Below are 12,855 nucleotides of genomic sequence, written 5' to 3'. Positions count from 1 at the left end.
ATTATGATACATTGCCTTAATTACAATGTTTTGAAAGTACATATGTGTAACATGGCAACTATCTATTTGCTAGAAATAAGGCGTATGTGCACATACATAATTGAGCCAAAGAAATTGACATGCATAAATATGGACGGTGGAATAGTTGCATTTATAGATTAGTGCACAAGTAGTACATAATTAACACATGAAAGACTTGACACACCCACCCGGCCGTCCCCATTCCACGTGGGGACGTGGCGGTCGTGCACCTCCTGCAGGTTGCCATCAATTGCTATCGGTCTCACAAGTGGGTCCCCTTGTCATCCACACAACCGCGCCACCACATGTACCACATTTTTCTTTCTCCCTGTCTCGACCACTCCACATCTTTCTTTCTCCCCTTCTCGACCAGCGCCGCCGCCGCTGCCATCTCCCGACGACCCCTCTCTTCGCTGCCGGTGCGCGGCCGCCGCCAACTCCGGCAAGTACGTGAGATCTCCCCTCTTCTTCCGTTCCCCAACCGCGTCTCGCTATGGAGGCGGATCTGAGCCGATTGGTTTGGACTGAAACTTAGTTTTTGGATTGGATCTTGATTTGGTTTCTATGGTTTGAACCTTTGGATTCAATCCAAAAGTTGAAAACGGTTTGGACTGGGTTGGATGACGAGCATGTATAGTTCGGTTTGGTCTAGATTCTAAATGAAAATATCTGGATTGGTTTGGTTTTGATGTGTGCCGTGGATTGGACTGGTTTTGGTTTGGATGCCGAACTATTCCTAGGTTTAGATGAGACGGGCATTGCCATTGTCATTGGCATTGCTTTATTACGTAGATGATAGTAAATAGATTGATTGGCCATTGCCAGTATAGGTTATCACTATGATTTATTATATGTATGATCTTTGTATTGTACTATGTACAATTCAACTTAGAGTTCAACATGTTCTGTGTAGAATGGAGGAAGCACCATGTGGACGCTGCAACTCACGGTGCCGGACTAGCCTTTCTACTGCCACGCTGTTCGGCATCTACTTCGAGCCTTCTTTTGTTGTTGCAGCGGTAACAATTTATATGAACCTTCTGACCGTACATTCTTTTTTTTGCTATTTCCACTAATGTATTGTGTCTGTTATTTGTTTTTATCTTACACAGATCGTACCATGCAATGTGAGATTGGCATTCAATGAGCTCATCGGAGACACCGTGACCTTCGACGCTCTTGGGGGCCCATACACTATGCAGGTCGAGAAGGGGCGAAAGATAACCAAGATAGGAGGAGATGATTGGGATCGTTTCATCGCCCGCATGCGTCTTAGTGGGGGTGAATTGATCAGCTTCTCCTTCAGAAGAGATAGGCCCAGGATTTCTGTTATCTATCTAAATTTGATTCCAGATAGTGAGGATGAAGTTCATGAGGAGGAAGATGGTGCTGATTCAGATGATGACGGTTCACATGATGATGAGAACCCACTTGTTGAATACCTGTATGCCCAAGGACTCAGACTGGGCGACGAGGAAATCGGCAACCTCTGGGACATGCTTCCGCTACCTGAAGACTACCTAGGGAAGCCATTCGTGACCCGCCTCACAAGGACGAATGTTAAACGGCATATCATGGTATGTTACTTAGTGTGGTAATTACATGATATGCATGCTTAGTTAGTGTTGTAGTTCATATGATATGCATGTTGTAGTACTGTGATGAGAGGCCTAGTTTAGAATTCATTTAGTGAACAATTTTATGACATGCATGTAGTGTAGTAATTTGATGCTTGGCGTATAGTGTAGTGATGTGATGATATATATGCTCAGTGTCTTGAAGTGTATGCTTTGTTGATAATTGCACGTGACATGATCATATATCATGTCAACTGTTTTCAGAAATTACCTAAGAGGTTACTTGATAGCTGTGGCATCGACCCGGACGAAGAAGGCACGGCTGCTGGACTACGCCTTACCAGAACGGGCTCCATCACCAGCTGTGCCTATGCAGTGGACACGGACGGTCGGACTGTCTTGAGAAGGGCAGGGTGGAAGAAGTTCCTTCGTGGCAAGAATCTTCGGGTAGGACAGGCCATCCTACTCACTGTTGCGAACACCAGTCGCCATGACTTGAGGATGATGATCACCATCCACCTCATTTAGAACTTGTTATGTTAGCTCTTGTTTGCGAGTACTTGTCGTGTATTACCGTACCTATATCTACTCATATCTAGGTACTATTGCTTCTGATGGATTGCAACTATTATTAACTGGTAACTAATGCTCTACTAGCTATGATTATTCCACTGTGTGATGTTTTATAGGCTGTATTGTGACATGGTAACTGTTATATATGGTAGAGGCTGGTCTCTAAGACCTTGTACAATGCAAGGTGCTTAGGGATGTGCTTAGAAAAATAAAGCGGTTTTTTCTGAAGCACCAGTGCCTATTTCTACAGGAGAGATGCCTAGTTAAGCGTCTACCTTGTACAAATAAGCACCGGTGTACCAGTGCCTATTTCTACAGGTGCTTATTTGTACAGGGTAGACGCTTAACTAGGCGTCTCTCCTGTAGAAATAGGCACCGGTGCTTCAGAAAAACCCTGTTTATTTTTCTAAGCACCACCGTACGCATCAAGCATTGTACAAGGCTTATCATGCATCACCAAAATAGTATTAACAACTTGGAACACTAAACCAGAGTAGCAGCAAACTCTTAAGATAAACGACAGATCAACCACCGCACAGCATAAGTTCAGACACACCATAGGACATAAGTTCAGACACACCTAACAACAAAGAAACATAGGTATCATAAAAGGACACTGCGCTAGCAACTTGAAGGCAGACTTTGATCTCTCTTCATGCCGCGTAGTGGCAGTGGTAGTAGGGGTCAGCCTCCTGTGCTTCTGAAATTTCCACACCTGATTTGATGTTGTCTATTATCTTCCAAGCCTTGTAGGTGGCGTACGCATCCTTCGCTGCGTACTCGATGAGGTAGTCTGGCAGCGGGCTGATCCCCCATAGTTTATGGTCTTCGGTCCTGTTGATCTTCTTCTTCATGTTTTGGTAAAATGGGTGGATGACGCTGGCTGCAACATCAGCCAAGGAGTCGTACTGCTTCTTTCTGCAGGCATATGGAACTCTATAGTTTTTCTGAATGTCGATGTACTTTTCGGGGTTGATCTCCAAACCAGACATCTTCAGCATCTCTTTGTCATTATGAATGCTGAAACCGGCAAAGCTGAACAACTTCTTCTCCTGGAGGAAGCTCTTGAGGCTCTTGGGCCTTCAAGGGGAGAGACATATTGAAGATTAGTAGTAATTTTGAAGATTTAGGAGTTGTTTGGTTTGTGACTAAGTTTGCCAAAGATTGCCACACCTAAGGTTAGGCAAGTTTGACCAACTTAGGTGTGTGTTTCGTTCAAGCCACACCTTAGGCAAGCCACACTTGGGTCCCACATGGCATACACACAAAAAGTGTGGAAAGATTCCCTTAGGCTTGCCAACTTGTGGCCCTCATTTTGATGAACTAACCTTAGGCAAACTTGGCAAAAAATTGTGGCAAAGTGTGACAATGCTAGTGCTAGAACCAAACCATACGAGTGATGAATGCATGAAGTACATGATGTTATTTCTCTTTTTGGACCATACAGTTGAAAATAACACTACAGCAAACTACTTCACTACATCAACTTCAGAAACAACTTTTAATACATCTAGTCCAGTGCATCCACACCGGTAGACACAACACTAATGCATCAATATCAGAAACTACACTAGTATATCAGAAACTAAACTAGTAGACACAACACTAATACATCTAGTCCAGTGCATCAACTTCAGAAAATAACACTAATGCATCCACAGCGGTAGACACAACACTAATGCATCAAGATCAGAAACTACACTAGTATATCAAGTTTGGTGATTAATCTGGTGCAAGATTTTAAGATACTAATCCAGTGCATCAGGGTAAAAATCTATGCCAGTGCATGTACTTGAGAAACCACACTAGTGCGTCCACTTCACAATCTACACTAGTACATGTAGTTGAGAAACTAGGGTATATGAGTAGGATGGCTCGCCATTTTGTGGCCGTAGCGATGTGGTAGACCAGGCAGAGTTCATCCACGCATAACTGCAGAACTGCTGCGTACTGCGGAGGTTCGTCATCCCTGGTATACTCCACATCAACGCCGACGAATCTAGGATACATGCCGACGGCTTTCATGAAGAGCCTCGTGAGCATTTCGTCGGCAGTGTCTGGATTGCTGGTGCAGACGACCTCCAGCGTCTCTTTGCCGTGGAGTTCCACCTTGTCAAGTTTGGTGGTGTAGTCGCGCTTCTCACCGGGGACCTGAACGTCGTCTTCCTTGATGCTCTGGTCGGATGTCTCGCCACAGTGACGCTTGGTAGACGGCTCCTCCGCCATTGCCCTTCTCCAGCGACGGCGGTTTTGAGACAGAGACGGTGGTTGCAGTTTGTGGAGTAGATGGACGTGGTTCGCATAATGAGGGATGAATGGAGGAGAAGGTGCCTTTTTGAGTTCTGGGGGAGGCGGTTCGTCGCGTGAGGGAGGCGCTCGTCGTTATCGTGATCGTGGGGGTCGTGGGGCTCGTGTGTCACAGCCCCAGATCAGCCCTTGCTTGATTTCTCTTGCATCCATGCATCATGTTTAAATTCAAATGAAATTTGAATTGAGGAATTTTCAAAGCCTCAGAAACCTTTTAAAAATGATCAACATTAAAATCTTCTCAAAGAAGCCCAAGAAAATGTTCCTGTTAAACCTTGAAAAATATTGGCAAGAATAAAATTCAAACCAATATTTTTGGAATCACAGAAATATTTATTTTGGGCCTTTTTGAATTAAATCAATGACATATTTGGGTTGGATTTATTTCTGTTTCATAAGAAATAAAGTTCATATATTTTTGTGAGTTGCCTATGACCTTGGACTAGTTTCTGAGCTCACATAACAATTTACAGAAAGTTTAGAAAATGATTTGATGTTTTAAATCAAGTCAAAACAAATAGCAGAAAAATTAGAAAAGAGAAATAAAAGTCAGAGAGGAGGGAAAATTTACCTGGCCTCACCTGTGCGGCCCAGGAGCCGGCCCAGCCCAGCTGGCCGATGCCAGTCACCTCCCACCTCACGCCAGAAGGACGCAAGGCGTGTGTTCGCCGCACGCCGGCACGCGCCCGCGCCACCTCCTGCTTCCCGCCGCTTCCCGACGCGGCTGTGAACGCCACGCACCTCCCCTCGACCCCCTCGCTCCTTTCCCTCCCTCTCTGCTCTCTCCCTCGCCCTCTGCTCCCTCTCCCGAGCACACCCGAGCGGAGCTCGTCGTCGCCGACGCAAATTACCGCGGCCACTGTCCATCCTGTGCCTCGCCGATGGGTCCAGAGGAACCGCCATCGCCTTCTGCGTCGTCTACACCAACCCATTCGACCGCGGGAGCCCTGTAGCGTCTTCCCCGAGCTCATCCCCAACCTTCGGCCGCCGGCAACCTCACCGGCGATTCGCCGCCGTCTCCGCCTCCCCGAGCCCGCTGAGTCCTCCCTTGAGATCACTGTGAGCCCCTGAACCGTTTCCCCCTACTCCCGTGCTCGATTTCGAGCTCTAGCTAGACTAGCCACCGTGCCCGAAGCTCGCCGCCGCATGAGCTCGTCGCCGCCGTGGCTCCGGCGACCAAATGGCCCCGCGCGTGCGTCCGTTGCACTCGTGACGTTCCGTAGAGCAACTCTAGCGCGATAGCCCGTTTGTTTGCAAGCCGCAGCACTAACCCCGCACCCACCCGAACTCCGGCGGCCGCAAAAGAGCTCGCCGCCGTCGACTCCGGTCACCACAGGCCCAGCCACTACCACCATTCGACGCGCGCCTGCAAGAGCTCTCCAATGAGCCCAAGAACGGCCTCGTCCGTGCCCTGTGGGCGCTTTCCGAGCCGCGCCGCCGTCTCGGGCCTCGCCGGCGTCGAGTCGCCAGCGGGTTTGTCCTAGTTTGACCCAGTTTGACTCCCCCTGAGTCACTGACGTGTGGGCCCGTGTTCTTAACTAAACTAGATTAGTATTAGTTTAGCGCTAATTAATCTGGATTAGTTAGGTTAGTCACTGACAGGCAGGTCCCACGGGTCAGGTTTGACCCTGGCCAGCCCGTTGACTCGCTGACGCAGTGATGACGTCAGGCTGACGCAGTAAAGTATTATCTGGATTTAAGTTTACTCAGGAAATTCCAGAAAATAGTATAAACTTCTAAAAATCATATAAAATCAACCGTAGCTCAGAATGAAATAATTTATATATGAAAAATTATCAGAAAAATGCAATCTATCCATCTATATCATTTTCATGCATGTCAAACTAAGTTATACCTGCTGTATAGGTGAAAACATGATAATGACATTATAAATGCTAAATATGGAGTTTGCATATGAACCCTTAGTTCATATGGACCTCATTTAAACTGTTGCTCGATGCATTAGTGTAAATCATAACATTCTTGACATGTCACGACCATGCATCATATTGTTGCATTGCATTGATTGTGTCCTTCTCTGTTTGCCGGTAACCGTCCCCTCTCAGTAGCCGATGCTCCGATGACGTGATCGATGACACCGATGAAGAACTATAATATCTTCAGAAGTGCCAGGCAAGCAAAACCCCCTTGTTCAATCCGATACAATCCCATTCTCTCGCTCCTGCTCTCTTCTACTGCATTAGGACAATCGATTCAACTGTTACATGCTGCGGTAGTTGAACCCCTTTTCCTCTGCATGACCTGTCATTGCCACAGTAAATAGATGAAACCCACTAGCATGAGTAGGAGTTGTTTGAGCCCTGATGTGCCTACTCATTCATGCTTGTTTGTCATGCCTGCTACTGCTTAGAGTTGAGTCGGGTCTGATTCGTCGGGGATGAATTGGAATGGTGATGAACCTGTCCTACTGTGTGTGAGCTAAGTGTGTGAACACGATTTGGTAAAGGTAGCGGTGAGAGGCCATGTAGGAGTACATGGTGGGTTGTCTCATTGCAGCCGTCCTCAGGAACTGAGTTCTGTGTTTGTGATCCATGATACAGTTACTACCACGCATTGGGCCCGAAACCAATGGACCCTCTCGGCTTCTTATTCACCCTTGTCCTCTGTCCGGGAGTTGCACGTAGTTTCTGGTGTTTGTAGCAAGCTGGAGGCCGTGGACAGCGCTGACCAAGGGGTGGGCTGTGATGCGGTAGGCTCGTGGCCCGGTGTACCGAGTCGCCCGTTTGGTGACCGGGAACCCTGCACACATCGTTCGGGGCCGTATGTGGAAACCTCGGCCGGACTCCCTGCGGATGGAACCTGAATAGGCGATAAACCTGGACTAGAGACTCGAGTGTTTAGGTAGGCTGTGGCCGACTCCCTCGCCAGGCTTCCGCTTGAAGGTTGCCGAGGTACACGACGTGTACATGGTGGTAAGTGGCGAGAGCGTGTGTGACGAAGTACACCCCTGCAGGGTTAATATGATCTATTCGAATAGCCGTGTCCGCGGAAATGGACTTCTGGGTTGCCTATAACAGTTCATAGACAAGTGAAAGTGGATACTCTAAAATGCGCAAGATAAGCGTGAGTGCTATGGATGGCGTTCTCGTAGGGAGACGGGAGCGGGTCCATAGTGGAGTATTGATTTGGTGAATATGTGGACTCGTGTGCGCCACCTCAAAAGAGTTACTTGTAGTCGTAGTTTAGGATAGCCACCGAGTCAAAGCTGGCTTGCTGCAGTTAAACTCCACCACCCCTTTTGTTGATACCGATGCATATGTAGATAGTTCTGATGTAAGTCTTGCTGGGTACATTTGTACTCATGTTTGCTTATTTTATGTTTTGCAGAGAGACGTCAGTCTCGCTAGTAGTTCCGTGTGGACTTCGACGTTTAGCTTGATACCTCAGCTACGATCTTGTGCCCTCGGCAGGATCTAGTAAATAGTCAGGCTTCTCAGCCTTTTTCATTTGTAGATGTCTGTACTCAGACATGTTAAGCTTCCGCATGTGCTTGACTTGTATGCTCTGAATGTTGGGTCATGAGACCCATGTTTGTAATATCTGGCTCTTCGGAGCCTAATGAATATATACTCTGAGTCGTAGAGTCTTGTTGTGATGCCATGTTGTATTTGCACATATCGAGCATATTGTGTGTATGATTGAAATGCTTGGTATGTGTGGGATTCGACAATCTAGTTGTTTATCCTTAGCAGCCTCTCTTATGGGGAAATGTAGTCTAGTGCCTCCTTGAGCCATAGTAGTCCGCTACAGCCCGGTTCACCGGAGTCCTGCTAGCCCAGCACTACTGCTCTGGACACTTGACTGGCCGGCATGTGTTTCATATCGTTCCTGTGTCTGTCCCCTCGGGGAAATGTCACGCGGTGACATCCGGAGTCCTGCCTAGCCTGCTACAGCCCGGGTTCCCGGAGTCCTGTTAGCCCAGTGCTACAGCCCGGATTCTCACGCTGCTGACCGACACGTTCGATGTTGATTCACGTATGCCTGTCCCCATACGTTAGTGCCGCTTTGGGTTCACGACTAGCCATGTCGGCGCGGGTTCTCTGTCATATGGATGCTAGCGACATTGTCATATACGCGAGCCAAAAGGCGCAAACGGTCCCGGGCCATGGTATGGCGACACCCGTGGGAGTACCGTGCGTGAGGCCGCAAAGTGATATGAGGTGTTACAGGCTAGATCGGTGTGACTTGGAATCGGGGTCCCGACATCGTGCTGTTGGTGTTCCATATCTTTTACGAATTCATGAACATTTTTGAAAAATTCATACATTTTTCAAAATATTTTGAACATTTACTAAAAATTCATGAACATTTTTTTAACATATGAACACTTTCTGAAATCACGAACATTTTTTGAATCTGTGAGATTTATCATGTCCTGAACATTTTTTCAAGCCATGAAGAACTTTGGAATGCGAACATTTTTTTGCAATTTGCTACTTTGTAGAAATCCTGAATTACTTTCAAAAGGAAAAATAGAAAACAGAAAAAATAAAAAGGAAAAACGAAAGGGGCTTCCCGCCCCTCACATGGGCTGGCCTTAAGGGCGCACGAGGGAGGGCGGGTGCACGCTTCCTTGGTTTCGGGCGTGTTGGTCATCATATAGGATCGTATGCCCGGCCGTGTACGTATTTGTTTGTATACGGCGGCCTTTCGTGCACGCATGAAGCCGCCCGCGCGTGGGGCAGCACGTGTCACGGGTAGTTGCCAAAACTGTCCCATCATATAAATGTGGACGGCAACCACCTCCGGCCGCATCGCCCACCATTTCCCCCCGCCGCATCGTCTCCCTCTCTCCACTCCCCACTCCCCAAAACCCTCTCCTCTCCAACCTCCTCGTCTCCCTCACCGCATCCTCTCCATCGCCATGGCGGACGCAGGAGGCGAGCGCCCCGATTGGGGCGCAGATCTGGTGGAGCAGGCGCGGCAGGTCGCTGCGGGCACCTTTGTGAGGGGGCGTGCCGGCGTCCAGCGCGGTGCTCCCTCCGCTGGAGATCTGGAGAAGGCGGGGCCGGGCTGCAGCAGCGCGGTCCAGCCAGATGCGCCCGCTCTGGCGATCTCCGGCGAGGCACAGAAGGTGGAGGCCGGCTCTGGCGAGGCGCAGAAGGTGGGGGCGGGCTGTGGCGAGGCGCACGAGGTGGAGAAGGTGGAGGCCGGCTCCGGCGAGGAGGAGGCGGAGCAGAAGGTATCTGCTTATCACTTTTAGTTGGTAGTTTTTAGATTGTAGTGTTTGTGGCCAGAACTTTGTTTGGTTAGATTTGTTGGAGGTAGGGTTTTCTCTGCATTATGGATTTTTTTGTGCTGGATTGGGGCTTCTGAAGGAGAGGGGAAGCGTGGTCGAGGGAAAGGGGCAGTCTATGCTTATTTAGTTTGGGTTAGTTGTGGAATTTTGTTGTTGCTTCAGAGATATTGACAGCATTGAACATCCTCTGCAATGCCGTTGCTTCAGAGATAAAAGCATCTTGGGGTTTTTTCAGATGCTTATTAGATTAGTAGTTGAATTTTTGCTTGTTAGATTTTAATTAGTATGAGGTTGAATACCTTATTTAAGGGGGAATTTAAGGTCAGATAGATGTCATATGATTATTAGATCTGTAGTTCAATGCTGCTGACATTTATGATTATTTGATTTGATCTGTGGTTCAATGATACTGGATGGAAACATATTTGATTTGGAATGCATTAATTTTGATGTGCCAATGAATTGATTTAGATGATACAAGATTCATCTATAGTATAATTTGTTGTTGTTTTGGTAAGTAATGAAATTTTAGATGTTTGTTGGAGATGTATGCATTTATAGTTGAAGTTGTACCTAATTAACTACTGCATTATGTTAATATGTGTAGGAGCTTTGCTGCATTATCCCAAAAACAGTAATCTGTGCATATTGAAATTTGTAGTTGGCTTCTGTAATTAGTATATACTATATGTAAAGTGTGAAGTAAACATTGCAAGGCAGGATCCTAGCAACAAAATATACTATATGTTTCCATTAAGTAGTGTGGGGGGGAATTCCCTCAAAAGAAAAGTGTTGGGTAAATTCAGGGAATGTCAAGAATCCAGCTTGCATTTTCATTAGCATTTATGAAGGAAATCATTTGTCTTTTGATTGATTGCTTAGATTCTTTATTTATAAGGAAAGCATTTGGTCACTTGCAACATACCAATGTGGTTCACATTCACAATTTTGTTTGTAATGACATTCTGTTAACTACAATTCAATTCATTGTAATTGATGTGCTTGTTTGACAATATAGCAGGAGGAGGAGGATCTTGTGGGCAACAAGAGGAAGTGGGACAAGACTGGGTTCTACCCATATGACTCTGATGAAGATGAGCCGTACGAGGTAAGGCCTAGTTGAAATGTTATTTGTGCATTGAGTTAGTATTACGTGTTTATACTTTTTTTGAATGCATAATGTATTAATGTCAGTCATTAATGTGTGCAGTATGAATCTGGAGATGGTGTGGACGAGGGGAACGTCGAGTCCTTTGAAGAGAAGGAGGTGCAGAAGATCAGGGCCCAAGGATCTGCCATGTACTACAACTGGAGGAAGGACAAGTACAGGTGCCCCTACTGCAGCAAGCCCAAGCCCAGGTCTGGGTTGCAGGAGCATCTGATGGAGCATTGTCGGGCTACATCCATCAGCAGTCATGACTACAAGATCAGTGCTCAGCATTCTGCCCTCCACAAGGTCCTGAAAAACCCTAACCTCTAGTCGTACATCATGCTGATCATCAGAAGCTGGAAGCCGTACTCATCATCACTATATTTGATGATGTTTTACTTTTGGAAACTGTGGTGAACTTCTATTAACGTAATGTAATGTAATGTATTGTGTGTGTGAACTGGATCTGTGGTGAACTTCCTGGTACATGTGGTGGTAACTTAGAATGCTATCTATATGTGTGGCCTTAACTTTATTGGTGGTGAATGCTTCCTTCATGTTTAGTTGTTGTTTCGATGGTGCAATTATCACAAATGGCGCTTCAGTGTTGCTTCAAACATGCTAACTGTTCTATATGGTAGTGGCGCTTCAGTGTTGCGCCAGGTTGTAGTATGAAATGCTAACTGTTCTATATGGTAGTGGCTGGTCTCTAGTTGGACCGACATGTTGAACTAGTATCAATGGTAGAGGCGTTTAGTTGTGCGCCACATCCAACAGTTCACATAATTAATTATCCAAAGATTAAGGTATCAAACCCTTGGTCATACAAAGCAACATTTCGTTCCTAAAAATTAAGGTACTTCCACATTCAAACTAACTAATACTACAAATTCGAAGGAACTACTTAATACATTAACAACACATAGGGAAGTAGCCCTGGTCCAACGGCTTGAGAAAGGACGAACAAAAGCTGAAAGAAGAAGGATCAGCCAGTAGCAGCACCATCAGCCTCCCAGCCTCACAACTTCAGCCAGCCTGGTGAACTCCAGGTTTTTTCCTGCAAAACACACATGGGATGTTGGAGGCAAGAAAATAAATTTGCCGGGCATCTAATCGCACGGAATGCTACTACAAATGATGGAGAACAAAACATCCAACATGAGAAAATTCATAGGAGTTCTAGATCCATGGATACCATCAAGAAAAAATGCTCAGTTTTAATTCTGACACAAGACTTGGTGAAAACATGCATATTCATATCAGCAACATTGATATGGCATCTTTGCAAGCTTGGGTCAGTGACTTGTCTTGTGTTTCATGGCATGACAATAATTTTAACAATAAATAGACATGAAATTGACCCAAACTCATGTACAAAGTTAGGCCATATGATGCATGGATTAATTCAGAAGTAAATGACAAAATGTCAACTATGTATAGAATTTGCAGTACTGAAATATTTCAGTGTGTACCGGTGTGTACTGAAACTGCAGTACTGAAATAATTCAGTGTGCATCGGTGTGTACTGAAATTGTAGTAACGAAATATTTCAGTGTCTACCACTACAACATTGTACCGAAATATTTCAGTGCCGACCGGTGTGTACCAAAATATTTCAGTGTCCACCACTACAACATTACAAATTTTGCCTAGGGCAGTACCGAAATATTTGAGAGCCTACCGGTGTGTACCAAAATATTTCAGTGTCCACCACTAGAACATTACAAATTTTGCCTAGGGCAGTACCGAAATATTTCAGTGCCTACCGGTGTGTACCGAAATATTTCAGTGTCTACCACTAGAACGTTACTAATTAGTCCTAGGGTTCATATGATGCCTAGGGTTCACATACATCATAATCCATCCTCCAAATCCATGTACTCAAATATTCATGCAATTCATTGAGATTAAAATGCCATATAGCATTCCCTCTCTGAGCTATTACGATCAGTATCACCACGATGTAA

This window comes from Triticum aestivum, chromosome 2D, assembly GCF_018294505.1.
Source record: "Triticum aestivum cultivar Chinese Spring chromosome 2D, IWGSC CS RefSeq v2.1, whole genome shotgun sequence".
NCBI classification, from domain to species: Eukaryota; Viridiplantae; Streptophyta; class Magnoliopsida; order Poales; family Poaceae; genus Triticum; species Triticum aestivum.
This window is presented reverse-complemented; position numbering follows the sequence as displayed.